Genomic DNA, 12,556 nt, shown 5'->3' with positions numbered 1-12,556 from the left:
CCCTAATGAAAGCCTTTTCGGACTCTCAACAGTGTCGTCTTTAGCATATGAGGTTTTGCACCCGGGCGGAAGGTGAGATCAAAGCCGCTTGAAAGTAACTCTTAATGCAGCTTTGGGTGAGGTAGACCATTGTCACCATGACTCACGGTGAGTCACGGTGGCAATGGGTAGACCTGCCCTGGCTACCCTCACTCCTTTCCAAACGTTTCTTTCACCCCCGCCCACTGCGTACACCAATGGTTAAAAGTTGGCCATTTTTCTCCAACACATCAGCTCTCTGTGGCCCCCTTCACCCCTTGTCGTCTTGTTGTGGCTTCCCTTTCATCTGATTTTCACCCGTGGCCCCAAGGGCGTAGCGGGGGGGGGGGACTTGGGAGTCTGGTCCCCCCCCCTCCTCTTTACGCTAAGGAATGGAGAAATCCATGGAAGACTTCAGCAGAGCTTTAAATTTAGGTATTTCTCTGTGGCAGTGTCTTCTCTACAAAGAACCTAAAATACTCGATAGAACCGGATTTCATACTCACAAGGTCTTGGCTGATACTCCAATCAAAAATTCTCTTAGGCCGGTGTCACGGTGATTTCATATGTTACTGCCAAAGCCACTTACACGTTACTGCCAAAGCCACTTACACGTTACTGCCAAAGACCGAAGTTGGCCAGTTTGCGAAATGCAAAGTGGATGACCTAGATGGTCATCCACTTTGGTTTAGTCATTGGTCATGGAACATAATGAAATTTGCACGGTTAACAAGGATCACCATTTTCTGTTGGATTTTGATTTTACACTTTCACACATATATATATGCGTTGAACTCGAACGCAGAAACCCATTAGCCTCATAGGAAAGACTACAGTGGAAAGTTAACAATCAGCGGTATTCGCTTATGTGGTTTCAGGTTGTTTGTCAGTGTCGTCAGTCGTTCCTAACCCACGTTTTTATCAATTAATAATTGAATTAGGTTTGCGTGTGATTTCAATGACAGATGATTGCGAGGGATACATTTGACACGTAGGGCCATGGTTTGAGCATAAGGTAATGAGTAAATATTAAAGTGGTCAAAATCGTGAACTGCCATAACCGAAGACACCATTAGAACAGTAAGTTACGATTTAATTAACTTCCTGGGTTTTTTAAACGAAGAAAGTTTATTAAACAAATGATAGAATTTAATCATTCAATTTCCAGAGACAAGTCGGTCGCACTGCCTCATTTTTACAGCACATTGAACTACATTGCAGGAAAATTTCGCTATCGAGTCGAAAGTTAGAAAATCATTAAAAATTATACTTACATGATTCATACCAAATTGTAATTTGTAAGGGCCATTTGGCTCCTTGGTAATTTTTTTTTCTCCCCTTTTCTCTGTGTTCCACATTTCTCGCTACTAAAGTAGTGCATTGTATTGTAAAAAATTATAAATCTCCTCATCTATTTTTTTCAAAGTTCAATTAAACAAAAAATTTAAGAATATGAAAATGTTGATTAATTAACTTCTGAAATGGTAAATTGATAAAGAGAATATACCACGTGCTACATCAAATGAGCTAGTGGTCAAAGAATCGATGAAGAATGTCCACTGTTATCTGTAGCACTAAAAATTCGAAACCAAAATCATTTATGTAATAGAGATCTGCCAAAAATAAAAACATTCTGAAATAAAATACATCATATGACAATTAATTAATTATCAATTATTTTTCCACGTACCGTTTTATTATCATCAAGAGGAAGACAGTTATTCCTCACGTAGTTTTTTCGAGACATTGAAAGCGATGTTGAAAAATGAGATTTGACGGGAAATGATAACGAATGATTTCCGTTAAACATCCCTCTCATTTTTTGTTTTTCCCTCTCTTGGGGATTTTTTCAACGAATTTTTCAATGTAAATAAACCGTTATTTTTTTCATGTTATTGATTTTTCCCCCTTTTAACGACCGGATATCCTAGCGACTACTCATGTGACTAAGGGAATGACATCACCTGCCAAAGCTCATATTATGATTGTGTTGTCTAACAACAAAAATATACGCAGGATGTGTGTATTTTACCACATAATATAATTATTATCTAATATCTTTTTGTTTCCGTGTCTGGGCAAAATTAAAATATGGATGATGAAGACATATTTTATGTGATTACAGTAAATTTGGTTGATTTAATGGTTATCATTTTTCTTCGATAACAATGGATATTCATTATTCTTCAGATATGCTGAAACGTTAATTTTTACATTATTTAATTTTTTGATTCATCGGACTTGATGGTTTTGAGTTCCGATGTTCAGAATCTTGAATAATTAACCGATCTCAATGACCAGGTTTTGCAGAATTAGTGCAAACATCGAGGGGGCGCGGTAGACCAGGTCGATAAGATACTGGGTGTCGCGAGTTCGTCCTTGTCAGAAACTTTCCTGACGCAGGGGTACAACAGAAACGGCGACATGACCACAGAGAAAGATTGCTACAGCAGGGAGTCCTACATCGAGGGGTTAGAGCACCAACCTCTCGGTGAGTATAAAGAAGGCTGCCTTTCGGAATCAGCAATAAATTGTAGGTCCCGATCTAATTAGTCCTCGTGTGCAGAAAATGACCATGGTGCGACACATATAAATTGGCATCATCATCGTGCGCCCCCCCCAGCCTTTCATGTCTATCTCTGCCTATGCATGGTATCAAGAGTGGCACGGAGCTTTTTTTTTTTTAATTAAAAAAATTCCATTCAATTTTTCAATCGAAGAAATTATCTCCTATTTTCGAACGATCATTTTTCTTATGAATGATTAGTCTCGTAGGCTACCGAACCTATGTTAGGTATGCTTCAACATTAATTAAGTGATATATTTTTATTCAATGTGCTTTTGTTTTGTTTTTCATCTTGGAAACACCTGAACAGAGACGCCAACAAGAAGAAAACATTTCATTGATACTGCCAAGGTTACTGCATCTGAGCCCCAACGTTCCGTCACCTATGCCCAACAAGATGCACATTAATTAGATTAACTCCTATCGATACACATACACGAGTTGTATAACAATAATCGAATTTCACTATACAAAAAATTGAAATTTGTTAAAATTTCTTATTTAAACAAAGTTGCATTGGGATCATTTTTACGAAAAAAAGGAGGACTGTCGAATTGCACTGAGAGAAGGGGGGAAGTGTGTGTATGTGGCATATATTCCGTAAAACGGGTCATTTCATTGAAAATATGAAGAGTGGATATGCATCGAAAATGGTATAAATTCTGACAAGGCTGAGATGAAGAAAAAAAACTCTTTTCACATGGCCGTATCTTGAGGGTGGAAAATTATTACAGTCAAACCTCTTTTTCTCGAAAACTCTATTCTTCGAAAAATTCTATATGTACAAAAATTTTAAAAATCCTTGCATTTGCTGTACTAAATTAATACATTTTGACCTCTCTGTCTCGAAGTAATTTTCAAAAAACTCTCTATCTGGCTTTTCTCCGGAAGTGAAAGAAACAGATAAGAAAGAATTATTTGTATTACAGCCCTTTTTGTGTTCATGAATCTTGTCAATCATAGGCAGTTATGGCGGATACTATGATTCACATGGGGTGGATGCCATGTGGCTTGTTCAGCATGGTAAAAAGTCAGCGAACATACAATTCAAAATTACTTCAAGAAAGCTGCAGGTTTTGAATCTCAGTGGTAAAGGATCAGATCTGGTGGTTCACTCGAATTTCAACGATCTCAGAACAATGTTGAAAATGAAATTTTAAAACATTGGGACATATTACTAAAAAACACTTGAAGCTAGAAATCTCATTTTCCGATTTTGTGGAAATGAACAGTTCTAGCTTCTACACACTACAAACTTACAGCATCTTGACTGAAACTAAAATTATTGGTGGTATAGTCGACTCGGGTAACGAAAATACAGCAGAAGTTGACAGGGCCGCCACTAGGAGGGAGCAGGCGGGTCTCGTGTCCCGGGCGTTGGACCAGAGGGGGCGCAAATTTCATTCTCAAACCTTACCGTCAACATTACAAGAGGGCGCCAAAATGCGAACTTGCTCCGGGTGACCAAGCATCTAGTTGCGGCCCTGGAAGTTGATCCAGACGCAGTGCCATTTCTTGGAGCTAACTAACAAGATAGGGCACGATCGCACGAAATATTTACAGCTCTTGCTAGTATAGATGAAATTGTGAAGTCACAAAGAGAGCAAGAAACATGTATCAATCTAAGCATACAGATTATTTTAAATAAGGTATGTAAATAAAACTGAAATGAACAAAAAAAATTCGAACGTATTTCAGAGTACTTGCGTATAGTATGATTATGATTGAACATTAATCGTGTAACTCAGCCAATGATTTCATTAGTGTGTAGTAAAATATAGTATGGTTATATTTCAGTTTTTTTATCAATCGGGAATTTTTCGATATTTTTGGCGTGTGTTTTTCTCTCTCCTTTCTTACTAAAATACTCTATTTCTCGAAAACTCTATCTCGAAATTTCTTTCGGTCCCGTCAGTTTCGAGATAGAGAGGTTTGATCGTATATAAAATAGCATGTCCTGCGGCCCCTGATACATCATCACCGAGCCGAAACCGCTGAAGCTATAAATATGAAATTTTGTCTGCATTTTCATTTCATGATGTAAGGACTCACTAAGAAGGTTTTTTTTTTAATTTGAACCCTAAGGTGGTCATAAGGAGGGTTCAAAGATAACATAGTGAAATCATGTTGAGCCGAAACCGATGAAGCTATAATTATGAGATTTTTCCTGTAGTTTTATTTCATGACGTAAAGAATAACCAAGAAGGGTTTTTTTTAATTCGGCATTTTTAAGGGGATCTATAAGGAGATTCAAAGGTAACAGAGAAATCACGCTGAGCCGAAACCACTGAAGATATAATTATGAGGTTTGGCCAGTAATTTTTTTTTTATGAACTAAGAAGGGGTTTTTCGAAATTTGGCTCCTAAGATTCACAGGTTGCATAGAGAAATCACGCCGTGCCGAAACTGATGAAGCTACAAATATGAAATTTGGTACGTAGTTGCATTTCATGATGCAAAGACTCACTAAAAAGTGGTTTTTCAAAATTCCACCCCTAAAGGGGTCATGGGGGAGAGCCTGAAAGTTATACAGAGTCACGTAAGACGAAACCGCTGAAGTACAAAATTTGGTCAGTATTTCTATTTTTTAATCTAGAGACTTCACTAAGAAAATATTTATTTTAATTCAACCCCTTATGGGGAAGGGGGTCAAATTTTATATGGAACAATCATCGCGCTGACCCGAAATCGCTGAAGCCGTGGTTTTTGCGGTTTATGTCCAACAAAGACTTTTATTATCTTTAGACTTTTATTAACTTCAATTATCTTACCCAGCGTCCCCAAGCAAGCTCTCGTGGGACATAAGCTTTATTATCTTTTACTTTAATTATCTTACCCTGCGTCGCGTACCAAGTAATCGTGTGATTGGGGCTGTACCTACTCATATATTTTGTTCTTAATTCAACTGCTCAGGTCATTAATATTAGAGATGCCAAGACCGATGGTGTCATTTTAAGGGAGGCCAAAAGTGGCTCTCATGTTTCTGAGACCTCCTCCTAACTCAGGGGTTCTTAACATATGGGTCTCGAAGAGGATTCTCAGAAAACCTCCAAAAAATTTTTTTCCCATGTTTAACGTTTTTTGTTTTACACGTGACAAACACGGAAATGTGAACATATTGAAGAAGATGAATGTGTGTGTGTGTGTGTGTGGTAGCAATTCTTTGAGATGAACAAAAAACCCACATCTGTCAATCTTTTCCCCTGTGTCTGATCGTCCCGCCTCTTTTTCTCTCTGTGTAGTAGACAGTCTGATAAGATGATCTTATTCAAGGATGACGTCACTCTCCGCTACCATACGAAGGTTTTTAACTACTGGCTGTTGCGAAGATGAATTTTTTGGAAAGAGAGAAACTTCAACTGTCTTTGCGGGGAATCGAACCCACGTCCTTTCACTTTCCGGGTGAACGCACTAAACTGCAAAGGCAACGAATCTCTCAAATTTTCCTTGGAGCTCGTGTACACTGAAAGGGACCGTACATGGACGGCCGGACCTGACTCGGGCCAAGCTCACAACTGCTGACGCTGCCACCAGATGACGACTTATCTGGTGCTTATAAATTATATTATATTTTAAAAATTGTTTATATTGCTGGTAAAAGTGATGAATGCAGTGAAATTTATCAAACCTACCGAGACGATTTGTGATGATGCATAACCGATTTATCACATTTACCGCAATATTTTATTATAAATTTGATCAACTTTGAAATACCTCATTTCACCTCTACGAAGATACTTGTGTACCTGAAATTTCTCTTATTAAAATATTCTCCTAAAAATTTCTTTTTTACAGAATTTCTTATTGTGGACTATATACCGCTGCGTGTTTATCTGCCGAATATTTTTCCTAGAAGTTGGAATTGGAATAAATATTTTTAAAATTAATTTAAAGATTTATATCTATGGCGTATAAATAGAAAAATGGACATTTTTGTTTTTTTTTGCAAAAAATCTAACAACCCCTTCTAATCTAAACAACCTCCTCTTCTATACCTCAAGATCAAATTGATGAGTGGAATTTTTTTTTTTCTCGTGCGGGATATACGCTTCGCTACGGACAATCCCCACCCCAAACTAGCGAAATTTACATCTGCGGGTTATACGCTAGAAAATACGGCAGTTTAATTCTTATTCAAGAATCACATCAATGGAAGATAAAAAACCGAAAAAAGGAATTACTTTTTTTTTAGACGTTCGTTAGTTTCCAATAAGAACTTCGTGAGAGCTTCTGTAGAGGTCCAGAATATCGTAAGCTGTAAAAGTTTTCATTGATGTTCACATAAAAACCATCTCTGTATATTAGAGTGATATCAGGTGATTTTGGTTTCCGAGGAAAGTCTTGTAGCCATCAAAGGCTCGCGATAACTTAACCGTTGGAACTCTCTGGTCTGGTCTATTGTAATGGACCATTGTCTCTGGTCTAATTATAATGTATCCAATCCTTTTTTACAAAAGATGCTAAAAAAAGTTTACAATTCATAGAAAACTAATATAACAACGATAAAATTGAAAATTTCTCTCTAATGTCATTCATACAAAGCTGAGCTGATTGTAACTTTCAACTGTTTTACATCTCCTTCTAATGGCAATAAAAGACCACCCAATCTTCTCCTGAAAAAATCCTGCATTTCTTTCAGATATTATCTTTGCAGTTTATCTATTACGTGATTCCATTTCCTAAAATACGGTCATAAAAATCGCCCCAGTTCCCAAACTTTTTTTGGTCCGCGGTGCCCTTTGTGTATGAAAAGTATGGAAATATTTACCATGGTGCCTCATAAACATAACATATTCACAACATAAGATTACCTAACAACTACAGCGCAGCTTGATTTATTTCAAGGCAACATGTATTACATGGGAGGAATACACGTTTTAATAAATTGTCACACAATTAAATTAATAAATTTATTTGGTGAGACGCGTATCGTGCATCCTCCCCCTCCCCACTTCAGCTTACCAAAGCGCAAAATAATGCCGCGGAGCAAGCATAGTTTTAGAACAACTGTCCTATAAAGCGCTATTTTTCACCTCAGACTTTGTTCACAAACAGAATTGGAAAGGAGTTTATAATTTGGAATCTGTTTCCCCAAACACAGCTATTAAAACAAATCAAATTGGATTTTTTACAAAAATTCCTCTTCAGTTTCTTGAAAGAGAAAAAAGTGGAATTTCATTTTTGAGGCCCGATATGACAACAACTTGCGCACAGGATCGCAATCAAGAGAGAGCAGGGGCGCCTGGCACCCTGGGCACTGGACAACTAAGGGCACTGTGTCACACTTTTTTCTGTTGAAAATTACATTGAGTGGGGCGCTAAAATGAAACCTGGCTTCGGGCAACAGAGCAAACTTTCCCTCCTAGTTTGCGGCCCTGCTTACGCACATAGGGGGGAATAGACTTGGAAGTCTGGGGCACGATCATTATTGCTGGGGGCACGATGATGATGATGTCAATTCATATATGCATATATACATTAGATCAGTCGACTTCGCCTTTGACGCTGTGGGGCATTGCCCCCCCCCCCCGTATCTCCGCCCATGCTTACGCACCAGATTAATTCTGGGCCTGGGTATCTGGAACTTCGGTCGATGAAACTCCGTGATTCCACTCATAATCTCGACAGACGAAATTCCGATAAGTCACAATCCCTACAAGTCAAAATCCGGACAGGGTTGAAATCCTGATACTGTTGAATCGAAAATTTTAATTTCGCCATATAAGCCACACTTCGCGCTTTCTGTCGAGATTTGCATTTCTCGCGGCGAGGGCGCCGATAAGAATAATATAAATTGTGATAAAATAAATTTTCTAATTTTAATTTCACCGTATAAGCCGCACTCCACGCTTTCTGTCGGGATTTGCATTTCTCGCAGCGAAGGACGTTAGGGTGCGCTTCAAGATGATAAATTGCGATCAAAGAAATTTCAAAATTTAGATGATCGCAGTTTATCACATCTCTTGAATCTCAATTCTTTATTTTTTCCATGAGCACAGGGACAACAAAAGAGAAAGCAAACTGTTCAGTGGGGCTTGATGAAGAAAAAAGCTAGTGTTGTGTATTCTTAGCTTCACCGAAATTGGTATACGGTAGACGCTGGAATGGTTGAACGTCTCCGCTCTCTTTCTGTGCACTGTGCTCATAGATTCTTTTTTTTTTTTTTTAAATCGTCTTTATATAGTACAGCTATACTTAAACCTTGAACTTCATTTCACATTATTTTACACGTATATTTTGTACAATAGTTTTAAATACGTTAAAGGTTATTTTCCATTTATGGGAATCTAATTTTTCTACCTTGTTTCGGTGCTCCCTATTATTTTCCACCAGGTACGATTGCATCGATCGCACCACCCTAAGATCGCCCTTGAGTGTTTTTATGAAAGAGAGATCAGTCAAATTAAGTATTTTTTTAAGCTCTAGGACGGACCAAACGGGTCCCTAAGAGCTGCATAGTGTATGTTTTGTGTTTTGCTGTGTTGTCTTTCATTTGTATTGCATTTTTATTTTGTATTTCACGGTACGATGTCTGTGAGTGTTGTGTTGTTAAATGGAAAAAAAATTGTCAATTTCATAAAAGCAAGAACCGTTTTCGAGAACAAACACCGTATTCGTTTTGGATAAGTTTGAAAAAAAAAAAAAAACCATGCTCTCTCTCTTTTCAATGAAGTTATGAAAGTTTTATACTTCCATTTTTTTTTTCTCGTACATGCATACCTATGTGAAGATGGCTTTTCTACACTTTCTGTCATGAAAACTAAAAATAGGAGCAAATTACAACCAGAACATGATATGAGATGCTGTCTTTCAAAAATACATCAACAGTTATGCAAGGTCACGGCTATAAAGTAAGTTTTTTTTAAAGTTATTTCATAAAATATTTTGACTTTCTCTTTATTCATATTATCTGTTTTCTAGCACTTTATTTTGCATGCCTTCTTATTGTATAAATCAGTGATTCCCTATCTTTTGGAGACCGTGGCTCAATAAATTAATTTTTTATAAGTCAAGAGCTCTCGGGCTCGAAAACTCGTACGCAAGACATAACGAAAGATTCATTATCTTACGGACGGCGTGACTGATCTCCGACCGTTGAGAAACACTAGTGTAGATAACTTTCGTGCAAATCCCCTTGTGCCACCGGCAATCCTAATTTCCAAATTTAAAATTTCGTTAATAAATAGGGTGATGATATGACCCGTATTTTAATGTATTTATGGTCTTCTCAACTGTCTGAAATAACTTAAATCGGGCATATTTCGCAACCAAGCTTATTTGAATTTTTTATATTCTTTACTGAAATCAAGGATGAAGACTATTCTCATACATTATAAATTATGCTATGATGATACCACCATATATCAATATTCATCTCAAATATGTGTTATGTTCAATATTTTTTACATGGAATTCAAATTGATAAAAAAATTACATTTTGTTCCACCGTGATTTGAGGCAGCTTTTTATTTTGAATCCATTTCATTTGCAATTTTTTTTCTATTTTTGGCGGGTTTTTTTTGTGAGAATTGGCGATGTCCCGTTTTTCTCCATGAAATATGGTCAACCAAACAATAAGAAAAATGTATGAACATTTTGTGATTTAAAAATTGATTTATGGATCGTGAACTTGATAGTGTTGTTGATTCTGGGTCGCGTCTGAAAAAGGTTAAGAACCCCTGTCCTAACCAGATCATCGCTCTGTCTCAATGAAGAGATTTTAGAAGGTGGTCGAAGAAGACCTGGGCCATGCCGGAAGTTGTGAACATAGGCGTACGCAGAATTTTCTCAAGGAGGGGGGGGGGGTTCAATTTTTTTTCTTCTCAAGGGGGGTTATGTTTTTTTCCTTCAAAATAACACTATAATCTCGGCTTGGGGGGTAGAATCCCAACCCCCCCCCCCCGCGCACGCCAATGGCTGTGGATGTATGTGTTGTGAGCCTAACGTGAAGTTTGTTTCTGTGTAATGCTTGTTATGTGTAGTGCTGCCATCTACCGTCAAATTTTCTAAATAAGAGAGAAGTGTAGTGATTGAATAATTATATCGTTGTAGACCTGTTGCTTTCTGTGGCAAGACTTTTCAATAGGAAGATGGGCTCCTGTTCCTAGTTCCTGATACCCGATATGAGTGATATTTTTTTTATATTTTAAACTTGCTATAGAGGGAACTCTGAAAAATTCCGGCGGGAGGGAGTCCACCGAGCAGGGGCACAAGGGGGGGGGAGCATGTGGGTCTGGGGCCCCAAGCGCCGTACCAGAGGGGGTTCCAATTTCACCCTTCAAACACCTTCAACATTACAAGGGGGGTGCCAAAATGCCTGCTTGCCCCGACTGATCTGGTATCTAATTCCAACCCTGCCAGAAAAATTCAAGCCTAGGGATCAAGACTCCTTAAAACTGAAATTATTCACCTCGTTGAAAGAATCAAACAAAATGAAGGTGTGGTCTTGGCGAAAAACAGAAAGGGGGAGAGATATTTGGGAAAATTTCAGCACCTCGGATTATCCAGAACCTCCAACTTTCGAGACTCGAATTATTGAGACTATACTGTAAAAGCAAATCAAGTTTGACGAGATAGCTTGGGATTGCCGCTGTAAAGGTTACGCCAAACCACTGAGTAGTCTATGGTATGACTCAGTGATCCAGACACGACTTTGGAGCAATGTCCCCCTCTCCAAGGGTGTGTCTGACTGGACTCTAGCCCGGTGGCCCAGGATGATTCTTATCTTTTTTCTCATTGGATTATAAGGATGCCTATAGAGGGGCCCGTGAAAAATGTAGCCTGAGTGCTATGATCGGGGAATCGGGTGCATAGAGGGCCTGCATGATGATGAGATCCGGAACTACAGTTTTCGAAAGTACGCAAAAGGGTTAGCTTTCCTTTCGAACCGAAAAATGTTCAGGCTCCGTCCTGATTAACGATTTAAACCACTGCTTCCAACCAGATAGTGCCGTCTTAACGCATTGGCCCACCCAAGCACAGTCCGGAAGCCTCTAGTGCAGTGGGGACTTTGTGAAAATCTGATATCTGATTTAAAATTTAGACGGTAAGCATGCATATTGATGGGCAAGCACATCTAGTCAGGTGTGGGAGAAGTGGCTCAGAAAAATCACTTCGCCTGGTATCCCATGATGCTCTTAATTAAGACAACCCTGCTCGCAGAGTGATGGTTTGGGCAAAATTACGGAAAATACGAGTATAGCCGTCTTAACAGCATCATGTATTCGGGTCCAAGTGATTTTTCTGGGGCCCTACCTGGCAAATTTAGATGTCTACTCTCAAAAATTTCTACCCAGATCTCATTTGTGAGGCCCTCCTCATCTCTTGAGGACCCTGAGCCGTTCCCGGGTGTCTACATGCATTAAGACAGCACTAAATACTGGTCATATCCATGGTCCTCACAGGGAGGGGCTGACAGGGCTCTAGCCTGGGCCCCGGGACAATTCTCATCATATTTTGCTTTTTCGCACTATAAATTAACTATAGAAGAGCCCGTGAAAAGTCTGACCGGGAAGCCCGTAAAAGATCCCAACCTAGGTGTCCTGCTCCAAGATGTGGGGGCCCATGGTCATATCCAAGACCGTAGCGATGGGGGACTTGGGGATCTGGTCCCCCCGAAATGTGAAAAAAAGGGAAAAAGATGGCCAAATCTATTGTTCTATCACTTTGGTCCCCCCCGGAATGAAAGTGGTCCCCGCGAACGAAATTTCTGGCTACGTCATGGCCCCCACAAGGGGGAGACTGACAGGGCTCCAGCCCTGGGGCCCGGGATGATTTTCATAATTTTTTTGTTTTAAAAAACAAACGCCATAAATTCACTATAAAGGGGCCCATGAAAAGTCTGGTCTGGGGGCCCGCCAAAAGTCCCATCCTAGGGGCCCTGCTCCAGGATGTGGGGGGTCATGGGCTACGTACCTGGTCATATCATACTATAAGAGTTATCTCTCTAGGTGGTCTCCCTGGTGTTGATCA

The sequence above is a fragment of the Pholcus phalangioides genome, unplaced genomic scaffold (genome assembly GCF_987345545.1).
Source record: "Pholcus phalangioides strain wild (caught in Gottingen) unplaced genomic scaffold, Ppha-v1.0 ptg000017l_1, whole genome shotgun sequence".
Classification (NCBI taxonomy): Eukaryota; Metazoa; Arthropoda; class Arachnida; order Araneae; family Pholcidae; genus Pholcus; species Pholcus phalangioides.
The sequence above is the reverse complement of the archived record's forward strand: the minus strand, read 5'-3'. Positions refer to the sequence as shown.